The sequence below is a fragment of the Canis aureus genome, chromosome 30 (assembly GCF_053574225.1).
Source record: "Canis aureus isolate CA01 chromosome 30, VMU_Caureus_v.1.0, whole genome shotgun sequence".
In the NCBI taxonomy this organism is placed as follows: domain Eukaryota; kingdom Metazoa; phylum Chordata; class Mammalia; order Carnivora; family Canidae; genus Canis; species Canis aureus.
Window position 1 is genome coordinate 33966111 of NC_135640.1, and position 16258 is coordinate 33982368.

The window sequence follows — 16258 nt, forward strand, 5'->3', positions numbered from 1 at the left end:
TGCAGGTCGGCCCTGCGTGTCTGCTCACTGACAAAGAACTTCAAAGTTCAGCACATTTATTATCCACGACCTAGGAGCCCCTGAACTTGTATGGAACTCATCAGAGACTGCAAGGACATGCAAAATAAAAATCTAATTGTTACAGTTGGAGTAGTTAACCTTCCCACGCATAGTTCCGGTAGCTTTTTTTTTTTTTTTTTGGTTAAATTCTGACTCTGATTTTCTTGTTTTTGAAGCTGAAAGCCAACCCTTCCTAAGGTATACCTGGTAGGATTTTTGTGTCCTCCTGGTTGATTTTTCTGTCTCCTCTCACCAGTGCCAAATGATAGGCTGGTTTTTGAAGCTTGTGGGAGCCTGAGACCTCTCTTTAGTAATGCAGGCTTACCTTCAGACCTCAGTGGGAAAACAGGGCGAGTCAGGGAAAATTAGCTCAGGTTTCTTATTAACCAGGATACAGGACAAAGTTGACTACATTTGCATTTAAATAAAAAAATACCGTCCCATTATACCACTGATCTGGCCTGGGGTCTCATAGTGTGCTCTGCAATCACCTCTCGCCTTTATAAAGAAGTTGTGCTTTGTGCCGGGAGCTGTTCATTTGTTTGCTATTCTTGTTGAAGTGCAAAAGCCATTCGGGGATAATCCATTATTCCATTAGGCAGGACAACTGCAGGAGAAACTGATTACCTAATGCCTAGAAATGGCTCTGTTCTATTTGTCCTGCTTAGTACCCTCCGCTGCTGTTTTTTAGTATACCAGATGTCTTTTAAAAATTATTGAAATATAGTTGACATCCAATGTTATATTAGTTTCAGGTGCACAATGGAGTGATTCGACAAGTCTGTGCATTATGCAATGCTCGCCAGGCTCAGAGTAGTCACCATCTGTCCCCATACCTTATTACAATATTATTGGCTATATTCCCTCCGCTGTCCTTTTCATCCCTGTGACTTATTCATTTTATTACAGGAAGTTTGTATCTCTTAATCCCCTTCGCCCACTACTTCTCTGTGTTTCAAAGTTTGGTTTTGTATGCTTGTTTGTTCATTTGTTTTGTTTTTTAGATTCCACCCATAAGCGAAATCATGTGGTATTTGTCTTTCTCTGTCTTTTTTCCCTTAGCGTCATACCCTCTAGACCCATCCACGTTGTGGCGAATGGCAAGATCTCATTCTTTTATGGCTGAGTGACAGTCCAGGATAGTACACCAAATGATTTAATTAGAAATTTTGAATATTCTTCGGAGCTAGGACTGTGGTAATTAATATGGCTTCTCAAAAAGTGCTCGAACCCTTTGGAAGGAAATCTGTCAAGCATCAGTTTGCAAAATGGCATTTAATAAGACAAGAGTGTTGATCTGGTTTTGGCACTTGAGCGAACACCTGTAGGAAGGTGTAGAAAGGGGACATTTTCATGTGTACGAGGAAATGGACAGTGTCAATTTGTGGGAGGGTTGGTGGTTGTCCTGGCTGGTGTCCTCCCTGGAAAGAGAAGAGTAACCACTTACCACTTAATCTTAACAGATGATTTTTTTTTTTTTTTAGATGATTCTCTGAGATGTAGGCTTTTGGGGAAGGCTGGTGTGGGCATCTTTCGCCAGGTGGACTCTTCTAGATCTCACAAATTATACTGCCCAGGTGATCTTTGCCTTTCACCTGAAAGGGTAACCACAAAGTTTCTGATTTCTGCCATCTTTTTAAATATTAGAAAGCATACTAAAGTCCACATTCATCCTAAAGTCTTTCAAGAATTCCCTCAGTAACCCTTAAGCTATTTCTGATTAATAAGCTAGGTCCGTCTGAACGAAAAATACTATAGAATTCCCAAATCCCTTTCCCTGTGCCCATCAATAGAACTTTCATGTTGGTCATTGAAACCAACCTGAGTATCTTTTTTTTTTTTTTAAAGATTTTATTTACTTATTCATGAGAGACACAGAGAGAGGCAGAGACACAGGCAGAGGGAGAAGCAGGCTCCATGCAGGGAGCCCGATGTGGGACTCAATCCCGGGTCTCCAGCGGGTCTCCAGGATCACACCCTGGGCCAAAGACAGGCACTAAACCACTGAGCCACCCAGGGATCCCCCAACCTGAGTGTCTTTGAAGGCACTAGGCTTTCTTTTTTGTAAATAGATAGTTCTAGGCCTTTCGCTTCCTTAAAACTTATAAACATTACAAAGAAAAATCAAGAGAAAGCAAATACCTATCTTGTTTTTCAGGAAGCTACAGGTTTCTAATGATTTTTGCTAAAGAGCAAATTAAGAAAGCTGAATCAGGACACTTGTAGAGATCAGTAGAATTTTTTTTTTCATGTTCTGTTCTGCCCAGCAAATGGGTTGACCCTCCTCTCTCACCCACTGCGCCTCTTCCCTCCTCTTTCTGTTGCTCCTCAGTGAGAATTGATAATAACTGACGAATCATAAGTTGCTATTTTCTTAACATGAGCAAAGTATGCACAGTTCAGCTGCTGATCTCAAATCAAGATGCCTTTTTAAAGCCATACTGTTCAGATCCCAATTGTGTTTGGGACCTGGTTGGTTATTCAGTGCCTAGGACAGAAAGATAATGCAGTCTTTGGTGGTTTTAACGGGGGGCCTAAGAGGGAGCTCAGGGGTAAGGAGACCAGTGAACTGTAGTTTACCTAGGACTTTACTGGTTTTAAAACTGAAAATTCAGGTAGCAAGAAATCTCGGAGTCTCTTATCTAGCAAGTCGGAAAGGGAAAGAAAGGGAAAGCCCCCTACAGAGGCTAAAAAAGAACTTGAGACAATTTCCACCAGAACCTATTTGGATGGATGGGGTAAAAGTTTAGGTGGGAAGTCTGAATGTGCATCTCATGACCACTAGGGGGCGCCATCAGCCTCTTGACGTTGTTCACACCTTGATGCCACAACTTGGCCTTTTGAAAAGGTTCTAAAAACTAGAGTAAGGAGCCAAGATTCTCAGGGGCAAAATGTCCTGGGTGGATCCGTTCATCCTCTAGACGTGATGATCGTGGCTGTGACCAGTTAGACTTTTGGCCGGATGAATCCTCAAATTGGATCTTACCAAATAAAACATTGGGAAAAAAATACAGCCAGGTGAGTCCCAGTAGAAAGCTACATTTGGGGCTTGTCCGTCACAGGCTGTGACCCCAAAGGTGACATGGAGGACTAAGCAAGACTCCCCACCATTCGGGTCAAAGCGTTGCTGTCTCACAAGTCCATGTTGAACAATTGTGGTCTTGGTTTGGCTATTAGTGGGTTCAACATGGGCTTTCTTCAGGTGGTAGCCTTACTCATCCTCCTTGGTGTCTGTGGCCATCAAGCAAATCTCTGGCAAATGAGAGGAGTGTCTCTATGCAGGAAGTTTCTAGGAACAGGCCAAGTGCCGCTTGTGTGAGGGTTTGTCCCTCTACATTTAGTGGTTGATCCACTCAGCTCTCTTGAGAAAAGGTTCAGCATTCTCATAGGTAACCATTAGCTGTATTCATCCCATTGGTGCTGTAAACAATTACCCCAAACTTAGTAGTTTAAAACAACTTACATTTATTATCTTATAGTTCTATTGGTCAGAAGCTTGGCCTGAGTCTCACTGGGCCCAAACCAAGGTGCTAGCAGGCCTCTGTCTCTTTTGGGAGACTATGGGGAGAATCCATATCTTTGCCTTTCCCAGCTGCTGGAGACCACCTGCCTCCTTGGCTCACGACCCTTTTCATCCATCTTCAAAGCCAGCAATGCTCATTTCTCTGACCACTGTTCCCTACTTAAATCTTTGCAGCCCAGTCACAACCCGCATCTTGCAAGGGCCCATGTGATCAGAGTGGGCCCACCTGGCAATCCAGGATAGCGTGCCCATCTCGAACCCACAGCCTTGATCAGACTTGCAGAGCTCTTTTTGCCACGTGAGGTATCATATTCAGTTTCTGAGTACTGGGATGTGTGGGCATCCCTGTCTTCTCCCCACTGCCCCCATCCCTGCCTCAGCACATGGGGCATGTATTTTTGATGGCCTTAACTCAGCTCCAATTTCTGTGCCAACCACTGTTTGTCCTTTGTACCTGCTTCTAATATGCATTTCCTTATTACTATGGATTCTGCAAGCCACCTCCAATCCTTACTGAAAAGAGATGGGGTAAAGCCAACAGGCAGACCTTTACTTTGAGGGAGGACCTTGCTGGACTTCCATTGAAACATAGGTCAGTGTCCAGAGTGGGGTGAAGAGGATGGACTCTGGCCGACTCCTGCTGCGTGACCTTGGGCAAGTCAGCCTACCTTTCTGCATGTCTTAGTTTTCTCACCTGCAAATGGAGATAGTAATAGTACTTAAAACTGGGGATCCCTGGGTGGCTCAGCGGTTCAACGCCTACCTTTGGCCCAGGGTGTGATCCTGGGGTCCCAGGGATGGAGTCCCACATTCGGGCTCCCTGTGTGGGGCCTGCTTCTCTCTCTGCCTGTGTCTCTGCCCCTCTCTCTCTCTGTATCTCATGAATAAATAAATAAAATCATAAGAAAAAAAACTAATAGGGTTGCCATCAGGATTGAGTTAATATAAGTGAAGTGTTTAGAACAGTGAGTGTTAATGCTGCTTCATAGTTACCCTCATCTTTACTGTTTCACAACACAGCCATTCTGTTTGCAATGATACTTGTAAAAGAACTGGGATCTGTGACTTCTTAAGGACTCAGGTGAATTATTTTGAGACGATGCATCTAATTATGTGTCTTCTTTTTAGATCAACAGGCAGGAGAGAAATTCTAAGGTAACACTTTCTAATCACTGCTGACCTAGCAACTCAAAATTCCCATGAGGCAGACACTCAGGTGTGCCAGACTTGCTCCCCTCCTGCTTCTGACTTAGGGGATACTGGGAAGGTTTTCCTGTTTGACTGGGACGGAGGTTCTTGCTGTTCCTTTTAATCCCAACAGTAATAGGGAGGATCAGAAATTGTGGCCTTTGCTGGAATCGATGCAAGGATTTACAAATGAGGAGATCTTGGTGTCTGGTCCATTTCTGTGGTGCCCTTCGGTCTAAGATGTCCATCGCGCCCAGAGGTGGGCAATTCTGGGGGAGGTGTGCCACCCGAACCCCACCACTGATATTTAACTGCTTCTCTTTCCCAAAGGCAGCCCAACAGCTGGGAGAGGAAAGGCTATTCTTTATTAGCTGGCTCTGCATAACTTGGGGAGTTTCCCAGGCTAGTTCCCACCTCCTTCCCGGACCCCTGCAGACCTCCCCCCTGTTTATCTGTTCACTCTCTGAGGGAGCTGATTGTTCTAAGCATACAAGGTATCAGCTACCTAATCTGATCAGTTGATTACATTAATCTAGCCTGATGTTCTGGTTAGGGAGGAGCAAAGTCCTGCTTCTGGGTAATCTAGGAGGACATTTATAATGTTTTTCCTCCCCTAAAAAAAATTAGACTCTCATCTGGGCAGACAGTATGGTGACCAGCTGTTCCAGTTTGTCTAGGGCCTGGGGGAGGGGGATGCAGAATTTACAGTTTTAAAATCAGGACAGTCCTAGGCAAATCAGGATGAGTGTGTAACCCAGAGAATGTTATTTTGGGTGGGTGGGGAAAGGAGCCTCATGACAGGCAGACTGGGGAGATGCTTGAGGACAGATGAGGCCGATGGTGGATGTTCTCCTCAGAGAGAAGGTGTGGTTTCTCTGTCTTTAAAGGAACTGTAGGTGGTGAGGAATTTGCTAGAACTTTGCAGGACAGAGACCATTTATTTGCTGCATCACGCGAGTTTTTGTAAGGTGACTACCGCAGGCCTGGCTCTGTGCTGCGGCCGCTGTCAGGGGAGTAGGCAGGAAATGAACGTGTTACAGACGCTGCAAGGGAGCGGTCAGCCACCTGCTCTGCTCACAAGGCTGACACGGTCCGCCCTGAAGGAATGCAACCAACAGGAAACAATTAGTAAACAATTTGGTGCTAAGTCAGGCAGAGCCGTGTATTGTGAGCAGAATTCAGCAAAGGGCAAAAGAAATGCCCAGCGGACAGTCACAGAAAGGGATCTAGAGTGGGAGCACTTACTTAGCAGTCTGGAGGCAGGAGTTAGACTGTAGGAAGGTGGACAGAGGGTATCGTAGGAGGTGACATGGGATAATTAAGGTGGCCAGAGAGAGAGAAGCATTTGAAAGTAACTGGCTTGACTGGCATTTGTTAGACAGTGAAAAGTGTCTAGTGCTTTGGAAACAAAGCAGCCAGTTATTTCACCAGTAAAATGGGTATGTTCGGGAACGGTGGAGGGATCAAACTTTGGGAGATGCAAGCTATGGCACGACCATAGCTAACTCCAGAGCACAAAGGAGAGGAACATTACTTTAGAGAGAAAAAGGACACGGGAGAGGCTGCTTTGAATAAAATCTGTTGGAGAAAAGTGAGAATTTGGGGGAGATGAGGGTTTCTCATTGGTTGGGTTGTGGCTGTTTCTCATTGGCTGGGTTGTTGCCGGGTGACGAGAAAATCTTCCTTCCTCCTGCTGGGGTAGCAAAGCTGGCTTCTTCCTGGTGGAAGATGCAGGGGATGCTTCTTTCTGTCGGAGTTGGTTGAGCAGGAGGACTTTAGATGAGGTTTCCTTCATTCAGTTTCACAAAAGGAGAAGAAAGAAGGAAGGGGGGAAGGTGCCACAGATGATTGAATGTTTCTGGATGTCAGGTATTCTCTGTAACATCTGATTAATTTTCACCCAACCTGGAGGGGTAGGTATTGTCATGCTTATTTTGTGTTTGAGGACGTTGCTGCCATGAAGGTGAGGTACTTTGCCTTGGTCACACCCGGTGGGGAGAGCAGTGTCATTTTAATTTGCATTTGAACAACATTCCAGCTGAATGATCTAAGATTTAAGGAAAATGGCATCTTATCTGGGTGGTCCAGGATTTAGAAAAGCTCCGAGGGGCTAGCAGCCCTAGGCTGAGAGACGCAGCAGGAGGCTGCTGCAGGAATTTGGGAGGGAAGCTCTGAGACCTTTGCTGTGCTGCCATGAAGGGGAGGAAAGACTCTGGTTTCCACCTTGAGGACCTGGGAAGAAGCTGGCACCATTAACTGGATCCTGTTTGGGAGAATAAGGAGAAATCTTTACCCAATCCTATCTGTGGCTTTGGGCAAGTTACTTAGCCTCTCTGAGCCTGTTTTCTGCATCTGTGAAATGGGAGTAGTTCTAAGGCATCCACATCTTATGAGAGTTTGAGAGGATTAAATCTGATAATGACTATCAAGGGGTTAGAACCGTATTTAAAATCAGAGCAGGTATTCAATGACTATTTGCTCTTATCGGTTTTGAAAAATCACCTTAGAAATCGCTGATTTGGGGGCACCTGGGTGGCTTAGTGGTTGAGCGGCTGCCTTCGGCTCAGGTCATGATCTCAGGGTCCTGGGATTGAGTCCCATATCTGGCTCCTCTCAAGGAGCCTGCTTCTCCCTCTGCCTATGTCTCTGCCTCTCTCTGTGTGTCTCTCATGAATAAATAAATAAAATCTTAAAAAGAAAAAAGAGAAATTGCCCATTTCGGAGGGCATGTCCTTCAAAAACCTTCTCATTTGACAAGAAAGGGATAGGCTAATTTGTTTCTCTCCTACTTGGGTATAATAACCTTTCTTCATGTGGATCTGCAGTTCTAGCAGGTGGAACTTTAAATCCTGATGTGGATTCTTCTCTATATAGCATGGAATCCACTCTCCCACATTGACTGCACAAAAGACAGCCCACTGGTCGGGTTCCCTTAGCACCACCTACAAAAGGCAGAGAGGAAATCCGCTTTACCTTTTACAAATAGAGGCTTTTGGTGCCATTTCTTGAGAAGGAAGCCGTTCCCTTGGGCTTGCCAGCCCTGCCATTGGTCAAGGTACACACAGCAGTCTGGACACTCTTGCCTCTGGACCTTTCCCCAAAAGGATGGTGTAACTCCCAGACGTGAATGCCAGCCCCAGGCCCTGCCCTTTTGCCTCCTGGCTGAAGATGTGTTTGCTTTTGCAATTAAGAAAATGACTTTGCTTGTTAATTTTCACTTGGAATAGATAGAGGAGGCGTTACTTTGGGGGGGGGTGTGGGGAATCTGTGGCTTTTTAAGGACTATACAGTTTGGCATGAAAATCACACTAATTGAGCCTTGTTAAAAAAATCCCTCAATTCCATAATTGTCCGTTCAGGTGCGCTCCCATTTGGTGGAGTAATGATGTTGATGCTGTTGACGATAATGACAATAATAGCCTGCCTTTATTGGGTGCCCCGGAGACCCAGATATATCACATCAAATCCTGCATGGCGTCGGTCTCCTTATTCTTGTTTTGGCTTTTTTTTTTTTAAGATTTTATTTATTTATTCATGAGAGACACAGAGAGACAGAGGCAGAGACACAGGCAGAGGGAGAAGCAGGCTCCATGCAGGAAGCCTGATGTGGGACTCGATCCCAGGACCCCAGGATCCCGACCTGAGCCGAGGGCACATGCTCAACCACTGAGCCACCCAGGCAGCCCTTTATCTCTGTTTTTAAAATGGAGAAACTGAGGTCAGGGACAACATGTGAACTGCCCAAGGTCACACACCAGTCAGTAGTGGGGCCAGAGTTTGCACAGGCTCTCCCTGGCTCCAAGGCCTGCACTCGGTCCCCTTGACCGAGCAACCTCAAAAGAGAAACTTCGACTTATCAGGCAAATGGAAAGAATTATACATTTTTAAAAAAAATTTACAGAATTACTCAAAATCAGGAAGTCTCAATCCCAGGACCCTGGGATCATGACCTGAGCCGAAGGCAGACGCTCAACCGCTGAGCCACCCAGCTGTCCCTGGGAGGCACTTTCCAAAGCCAGCCAGGCTCCAGGTGTATGGCAGTGACTGGACTAGGGTTCCCACTCACTTTTTGAGTGTTTACTGTGTGCCAGGAACTCTGCCAAGACCGGGGGAAGTTGCCCCGATGAATGAAGATGGGTCCCTGACTCTGGGTACCCCCGTTTTGAGGTTTAGAGGGATCCTAGTTCTCCCACTTGCTTCTAAATGGGAGTAGGAAAAGACCCAGTAGGAGTGCCCCCACCTACTACTTCCCACAAAGCCTCCTCCCTGGGAGGGGACAGGTTCCCCAGCCCCACGCTGCCCCGAATGGCAGGCCTGGGTGCAGAGAGAGGGTGGGTGAGGGCTGGGCGCCCCGTGGAGCAGTCACTGCTCCCACGTTTCTCTGTTACAAGCACCAGGGATTGCAGGTGCCACGTGCTGGTGGCAGAGAACTGTCAGGTCCTCAGGGACCGTGAGGGCCCTTCAGGTCCCAGGGTCAGCTGTTGGTGCAGTGGGCCTGCGTGTGCCAAGGGAAGGAGCCCCGGCCTCGGTGGAAACATCCAGGGTAGAACCAGGGGAGGGCTGAGTGTGCAGCTTGAAAGATCTCTACTCAGCCTTGCAGCGCGTGTCTGATGGCCACGTCCCAAGTGTGTGAGGCCATCGTGCTTCCAGCAAAGGACACGGGAGGGATTCGGGGAAGGTCGTAGGTGGGACCTAGGGAGGGAGTCATCGCCCGTCTGGTTGGCTCTGACTCGCTCTCTCTGGCGACGTCGTGTCCAGCCTTCCGTTGGGTCAGCTGCCAACAGAGGAGAGTCCTGGCCCATCCCTTCGAGCACACTGTTCTTCTGGGAGGAGAACTGGCCCCCGGGGGGCTGCCCCCCCCACCTCCCCACCCCAACATCACACCCCGCCTTCTGACTCCCACCTCCTCTGGTCAGCTACTGTTTGGTTCAGCCTGAGTTCCTCCAGGACGCTGGAAGCAGGACGGCCCATCATTACTCACTGGTTTTCTCTCCAAGTCCCTGTGACGGAGCCAGATGAGCTGTTCGCCCCCCAGTCCCTCCTGGTTTCCTGCAGGGACTCGAATACTTGCCCGCACTCAGGACACTGTCCTACCTCCTGGGGTGAAAGCCAGCTATCAGAAAAGGGACAAGTAGAAAATTACTGCTTTATTGCCTCTTCCTTTCTCTGCCCTCTGCCTGCCCCAGGTGTCTTTCATTACATTTGGGCAGAGGAGGGGAAAAGTGCTTACTTTACAGAATGTGTTTTTTTAAAAAATATTTTATTTATTTATTCATGAGAGACACACACACACACACAGAGGCAGAGACACAGGCAGAGGGAGAAGCAGGCTCCACGCAGGGAGCTCGATGTGGGACTCGATCCCGGGACTCCAGGATCACGCCCTGGGCCGAAGGCAGGCGCCAAACTGCTGAGCCACCCAGGGATACCTCAGAATGTGTGTGTGTGTGTTTTAAAGATGTTATTTATTTATTCATGAGAGACACAGAGAGAGAGAGAATGAGAGAGAGAGAGAGAGAGAGAGGCAGAGACACAGGCAGAGGGAAAGCAGGCTCCCTGCAGGGAGCCCGATGTGGGACTCGATCCCGGGACTCCAGGATCACACCCTGGGCTGAAGGCAGGTGCCAAATCGCTGAGCCACCCAGGGATCCCCCAGAATGTGTTTTAACGTTGAGGCTCACATAGAATTTTCTAGACAGATGGTAGAGCCAGATAGTTGGAGAATCAAGGTGGCGGGTGTGTGGCCTACTCTGGTGGAGAGGAGAGAGTGGGGTGCTGAGGAGCTGCCAAGAATGCCTCGAGGGGGTCGTCACCCCAGTGTCAGATCTGGACCGGGATGCCAGGAGTCCGTGTGGTCCCCCAAAGGCACTGGCAGGGAGGAGGCATTTTAGTGGCAGGTGGGGTGGGGGTGCGGGTAGGGCCCCTTCCCTGTAATCTTAGCACAGCCCTGGAGAGGTTATTTGCTTGAAGCAAAAAGCAGTGAAAGCAGTGGAAAAAAAAAAAAACAACTATCTCCCCCACAAATTCTGAATGACGTTAGGTGTGCCCAGGATAGGTGGGAGAGGGGCTGGTTCGAAGAGGCCTGCGGGGAGGAGGGATGCCAGCCTCTGCAGCCACAGGGGGTCCCTTCGGCCCCTGGGGGGCTCTGCGTGGAGGAGGTGGGCGCAGGCCAGGACCCGCAGAACCATAGCCCCGCAAGGCCGCAGCTGCTCCCACTGGCAAAGGGAATGTCTCGGAGCATGTCAGAGGCATTCACGTTTTCCTTTGGAGAATTACCATCACGGGCACCCGGAAAAGTTGCGTTTGGAAGGCAGACACCCAGTTCTGGGTTATCCGAGCATCTGCGTCTTTACTAGAAACAAGACACCCTGATCTCTCACACCGCTTAATCTGATTTTATCAGAAATCTATACATAAATACAAAATGTAACATAAATACAAAAATCCACCCCCCACCCCACCGGGGGTTAGAAACGCTGCTGAGAAATTTTAGCCCAGAGTGTAATTAGCCCGAGAGAATTCTCAGCAACGGAAGATAAAACTTGGTACCATAAAACATCTCGATTATGGTGATGGGGTCGGTTATTCACTCCTCCCGTGTGCATATTTATCCATCATCCTGTCTGGTTAGTGAACATGACCAAGACCATACCCTCCACCCCGGGCTGTGGAGACGCCCTATCTCCGCCTCTATTTTTGCTGGCGTGTCCCGGCTCTGAAGCACATTAAAGCAACCAAGGCAGCAAGGCGTCCCGGGCACTCCCACCGCGCTCTGGTGACCCCCTCGTTGACCGCAGACCGAGGCTGGAAGGTGTTTTCAGAGCCACTTAAGACGAGGCGACATCATCAAGATAAGAAGCTTCTGCACAGCAAAAGAAACAGTCAACAAAACTAAAAGACAAGCTACAGAATGGGAGAAGAGATTTGCAAATAACATATTAGATAAAGGGCTAGTTTCCAAGATCTATAAAGAACTTATCAAACTCAACAGCAGAGAAACAAATGATCCAATCATGAAACGGGCAAAAGACATGAAGAGAAATCTCACAGAGGAAGACATAGACGTGGCCAACATGCACACGAGAAAATGCTCCGCATCACTGGCCATCAGGGAAATACAAATCAAAACCACAATGAGATCCCACCTCACACCAGTGAGAATGGGGAAAATTAACAAGACAGGAAACCACAGATGTTGGAGAGGATGCGGAGAAAAGGGAACCCTCTTACACTGTTGGTGGGAATGTGACCTGGTGCAGCCACTCTGGAAAACTGTGTGGAGGTTCCTCAAAGAGTTAAAAATAGACCTGCCCTACGACCCAGCAATTGCACTGCTGGGGATTTACCCCAAAGATACAGATGCAATGAAACGCCGGGACACCTGCACCCCGATGTTTCTAGCAGCAATGGCCACAATAGCCAAACTGTGGAAGGAGCCTCGGTGTCCATAGAAAGATGAATGGATAAAGAAGATGTGGTTTATGTATACGATGGAATATTCCTCAGCTATTAGAAACGACAAATACCCACCATTTGCTTCAACGTGGATGGACCTGGAGGGTCTTATGCTGAGTGAAGTAAGTCAATCGGAGAAGGACAAACATTATATGGTCTCATTCATTTGGGGAATATAAAAAATAGTGAAAGGGAATAAAGGGGAAAGGAGAAAAAATGAGTGGGAAATATCAGAAAGGGAGACAGAACATGAAGACTCCTAACTCTGGGAAACGAACTAGGGGTGGTGGAAGGGGAGGAGGGCGGGGGTGGGGGTGACTGGGTGACGGGCACTGAGGGGGGCACTTGGCAGGATGAGCACTGGGTGTTATTCTATATGTTGGCAAATTGAACACCAATAAAAAAAAAAAAAAATTAAAAAAAAAAAGAGGCGACACCGCGGCTGGAAATGCTGCTTATCGGCAGCCACAGCAGCTGGCTGATTGTCTAGAAGAGAGCGGTTCTCTAGAACGCCTGCCAGCCCCCGGCCCGCGAGCCCTGCTGGCCTGCAGCAGCCCTGGGTGGGGGCCGCGGGGGGCCAGCGCAGTCCTGGCTGTCCATCACTGCTCCACCCTGCTGCCACCTGTCTCTGTCCCTGGCTGTTCCAGAAAGGAGCCTGGTTACCCAGTGTCTGTGTCTGCAGAGCTGGGTGACAAAGGCAGGTTTTACTTTATTTTTTTTAAAGATTTTACTTATTTATTCATGAGAGACACAGAGAGAGAGGCAGAGACACAGGCAGAGGGAGAAGCAGGCTCCATGCAGGGAGCCCGACACGGGACTCGATCCCAGGACTCCAGGATCACGCCCTGAGCTGAAGATGGCACCAAACCGCTGAGCCACCCAGGGCTGCCCAGGTTTTACTTTTAAAGACTGTATTGCTCCTAACCGTGTTCTTCTTCCTGGAGAAGGAGCTGCCGGGATTTAGGAGGTGGCGGGGACAGCAGTCGCAGGGGGAAAATGCGGGCCTGCGCCGGAGGCTGCCAGAGAGAGGGAGCCAGGCGAGCCCCGGCCCGGTGATTCCTCTGCAGATGCCGGGGCAGAGGGCGGCCTGGTGCCCATAGGCCCCTTCCCAGACACGGAGCTCTTTGTCAAGATGGGCTGTGTCGGGGCGCCAGGGGGGCTCAGCGGTTGAGCATCTGCCTTCGGCTCAGGGCGTGATCCTGGGGTCCCAGGATCGAGTCCCGCATCGGGGTCCCTGCATGGAGCCTGCTTCTCCCTCTGCCTGTGTCTCTGCCTCTCTTTCTGTGTCTCTCATGAATAAATGAATAATAATTTTTAAAAAATGGGCTTCGTTGATGCCCCCCAAATGATGGCAGAGACGCACAGGCTGAGGGGCCGATGGGGCCGCATGCAGAATGAGTTATAACAGGATCCCCAAGGCCGTGGGGAGACCAGGGAGACGGAGAAAGGAGACACTGGCCCCGCTGTGCAGAACTTATCTTAGACTTTACGGTGCTTATTGTAACCACTCTGAAAATAAGAAGTCTCGAAGCTTCGAACAAGTCAGGACTGGCCCAAATATGTGGCTTTCCGTCCCTGTGCTTTCATGTCCCCGCCGCCCTCTTCTTGGCCTGCTGCTGCCCACACCTGCAGTGGTTAAGAGAGCAGCGTGATTTAAGAGGGGTCCTTGCAGCCAGTGGCTGGGAGTTTTATATAACTCACTCTGCTCTCCTCCTCCTCCTCCTCCTCCTTCTTCTTGAAGATTTTATTTATTTATTCATGAGAGACTTAGAGAGAGAGAAGCAGAGACACAAATGAGAGAGAAACAGGCTCCCTGCAGGGAGCCGGATGCAGGACTCGATCCCGGGACCCGGGATCACACCCTGAGCTGAAGGCAGGCCAACCACGGAGCCACCCAGGTGCCCCTCACTCTGCTCTTCTTGCTCCAGAGCAGACTGAGGAGGACCTGGGCAGCCTTCAGAATGGCCCTGAGGAGGCTGGACCTTGAGGCAGGGAATCGCCTCAGGCGGCCAAGCAGGGTGCTGTCCCGGGGCCCCTGTGCAGGGGAGTTGTAAGGACCACTCGGGGGGGGCCGTCCTGCCTGTCCACCTCCCCACCCCTCCAGCTCCCGGGGGCTTCAGACTCCAGCTGGGGGAAATCCTCAGCCCCTTCCCCCCTCATGCATCTGCCTGAGGGGGAGGGAGATTTGGAGGGGGCGGACGGGTGCTCTGCAAGGGCCCGGAGCTTCCGGGACCCTGAATCCAGTTCCCTAAGTTGGCTGGAGCCTCTCGATGTGCAATAGGTCCACCTTCATGGATCTCTGTCCACCAGCATGACCTCGCCTTGGAAGAGCTTCTTAAAAATTCATATCCCTGGGTCCCAGGCAAGACTTCCTGAATCCAACTCTGCGATTTTTCAATTCATATTTTTACTTTATTTTTTTATTTTTTAAAAATTTTATTTATTTATTTATTTATTTATTTATTTATTTATTCATTCATTCATTCATGAGAGACACACAGAGAGAGAGAGAGAGAGAGAGGCAGAGACACAGGCAGAGGGAGAAGCAGGCTCCATGCAGGGAGCCTGATGTGGGACTCGATCCCGGGTCTTGAGGATTACGCCCTGGGCTGAAGGTGGCCCTAAACCGCTGAGCCATCCAGGCTGCCCACTTTTTTCTTTAGAGTCAGTCATGCAGTCGAGTAACGCAAACATAAGACCCTGCCACTTCAATGTATCCATGTCACCCCCATGGAGATCAAGATCTAGAACATTTCTATTGCCAAGAAGCCTCCCTCCCATCCTTCCCAGATAACACCCGGCTTCCAGGGACAGCTGTTCTTCTGACTCCCATCACCTAGAGAGGTTTGCCTGTGTCTGAACGTCTGAACTCCTATGAGCCCGGTTTCTTTCTCTCGTGGGAGGCATCCGCATTTGTTGCTTATGGTGATAACTATTTTTCCCCTGTGGCAGCGTAGCATCCGATTGTATGGATATACTACAACTTCTCTACTCTTTCTACTCTTGATGGTATCTGGGTTGTTTCCAGGTCTTGACTATTATACCAGAGCTACTAAGAACATTGCTGTGTGTCTCTCTCGTGCCCATCAGCGCTCCCTCCTGTTGGGAGTGGAATTGCCGTGTTGTAGGGTTTACGCTGCACTTCGTAGCTCACTGCCGAACACTTCTCCAAAGCAGGTGTGCCATTTGCACTCGACTAACAGTGAATGGCAGTTCGGTTGCTCTGCGTTCTTGTCCACACTTAGTATCGTCAGACCTTTTCATTTTAGCCGTTCTGGGAGGTGTGCAGCGGTATCTCTTTGTGGTTTTAATTTGCGCTGCTCCGCTGCCTAAAGAAGTTGGGAACATTTTCATGTGCTTATCGGCCGTGTGGATTTTGTCTTTTGTTAAAAGGCTGTTCGAGGCTTTTAAAAACTGGGGGTCTCTTACCCTCTTAATTTCCAGGACTACCTTATCATTAACAAGCCCTCCAGGTGACTTAGAGAACACTACCTCGCTGAAGGTCCAGTCTTCGTGGCATCTCTTTCTCCCTTTCTTCAATTCCCAAGCCAGCAGCTCACTTCCTGCCAGGTTACCGACATGGTGCTTTCCTCTCCAGCTTTTCTTGGCTATGTGTGGTAGGATTGGACTTCACGGATTAATTGTGGCTGTGTGTCCGTCACTCAGGCCTGGCTGCGTGTGGGGCTTGCAGTATGGAGATGTGAGGGGCACAACCAAGCCACCTTTGCCTTTCCAGCAGCATTCTAGTAGCACCAGGAGCTTGTCAGAGACATGTGGTTTGGGGGAAAGATGGCAGGAGAAAGAAGTGTTTTGGAACTTCCTTTGTTGGCCTTGAGTCTACTGCTCCATTTCCTAGGGGTTGCGTAGCCCCACCGCTCCCCTCTTCCCCATCACCTGCCTTTCCCCTCTGCCATGAGCCCATGAGAAGGACATATATTTAGTACGTGTCTGTCTAGGTCTGGGAGAGGTGTGGGTGGATGTGACCCACTTTGGGTCACCAGCGAGGAGCCTCCCCACCCTCAACACCAACTG

General features: G+C 49.1%; 1 protein-coding gene across 7 annotated transcripts in view; it reads left to right on the forward strand.

Annotated features, from left to right (window-relative positions):
* CLIC6 (chloride intracellular channel 6) overlaps positions 1-16258 on the forward strand; it is a 100914-nt gene that overhangs the window by 72808 nt on the left and 11848 nt on the right. The window lies entirely within an intron of this gene.